Source organism: Electrona antarctica (genome assembly GCF_951216825.1).
Source record: "Electrona antarctica genome assembly, chromosome: 3".
Taxonomy (NCBI): domain Eukaryota; kingdom Metazoa; phylum Chordata; class Actinopteri; order Myctophiformes; family Myctophidae; genus Electrona; species Electrona antarctica.
Window position 1 is genome coordinate 34,191,638 of NC_136808.1, and position 1,467 is coordinate 34,193,104.

Genomic DNA, 1,467 nt, shown 5'->3' on the forward strand with positions numbered 1-1,467 from the left:
TCACTGCGGTAACGTGTGTGACTAATTGTAAGCTTTTTGGGGGGTTGCCAGTTAAATCAAGTGTGTGACGACATCCCCCACTTAAAGCAGGTTGTGCAGCAAATTAAACATTGTTGTTGTGAGGAACAGAACAGTGGTGCAAAGTGTATTTAGTCTTGTTTATTTGTTCAATGGGGATGGGGCACATTTACTCAAGCACAATTGGAGTGCTTGAGTAAATGTACTTAGTTACTTTCCACCACTACCAGCTGGTAGGCTACGTATAGTTTTTCAAACCGTGCATGCACCACCCAGAGATAAGATAAGATCTATAGACCTGTACATTGCTACACGACAAGTAACTCAATTTCGTACTATTATTTTTATATGCTACTATAATGATGTAGGCCTAGTCCAAGTGTCCAACTATTAGTTTTTTACTGAGCCAATACAAGTGATTGATTGATTGATTGATTGATTGAACGCTTTATTGACGGTTTGCAAGTAGGCTACTGTACAGAGGTTGAAAAAGCCTCTGGCTTAAATAAAGCCTATATTTACCACCAAATAGATGGACACCCAACAACAGCCAACCCAGTAAAAACATGACAAAGATTACGGATATGTCTAATCAAATTGCATACTGTTCTTGCACCTGCCCACCAGCCGACTTTGGAGAGTGTGTCGAGTATTTACATATATCCCACAATGAATGTGCGACAACAGGTGTTTAGTCAGACTCGCAGCCTTTTACCCTATGGTCTTTATCACCACCATGTGGTGATTTAGCGTCAATGCATGATACAGCCTACTTCATGCAGAGATGCAGAGTGTAGTAACAAGGACCCATGTTTTTGTTTTTGTAGACTCGGATATGTATTTGTTTCAAAGACTTGTGTAGGCCTATACCCCTTTATTGGAACAGCTGGCTACTTCTATTAAGGCCTCACTCACATTTGTCTTGTGTCTTGTCCGTGTTTAATGGCCGCCCCAATGCATTTCCAATGGAAGTCACATGGTTTGACAAAACATGTTTGTTTGATGCGGGGGAGTGGGGCACAACACAGCCATCAAACAAAAATGTTTTGTCAAACCATGTGACTTCCATTGGAAATGCATTGGGGCAGCCATGAAACATGGACAAGACACAAGACAAATGTTGTATGCATGTTGCAACAGTGTGAGTGAGGCCTAAGGCCTATGATTATAGATTATGATCTATGATTCTGTCTATGATGTCTATGATGTCTGATTATATGATTGATTATGTCTATGATGTCTATGATTCTGTCTATGATTCTATGATGTCTATGATTCTGTCTATGATTCTATGATGTCTATGATTCTGTATGATTCTGTCTATGATGTCTATGATTCTGTATGATTCTGTCTATGATGTCTATGATTCTGTATGATTCTGTATGATTCTGTCTATGATTCTATGATGTCTATGATTCTGTATGATTCTGTCTATGATTCTGTATGATT

At 39.2% G+C, this 1,467-nt stretch overlaps 1 protein-coding gene across 1 annotated transcript in view; it reads left to right on the top strand.

Annotated features, from left to right (window-relative positions):
- katnal2 (katanin p60 subunit A-like 2) overlaps positions 1 to 1,102 on the top strand; it is an 11,478-nt gene extending 10,376 nt beyond the window's left edge. Inside the window, exon 16 of the mRNA XM_079496556.1 lies at positions 1 to 1,102. This exon is cut by the window's left edge and continues 868 nt beyond it. The gene's annotated coding sequence lies outside the window, so the exon portion shown is untranslated.
- Positions 1,103 to 1,467: the final 365 nt, after the last annotated feature.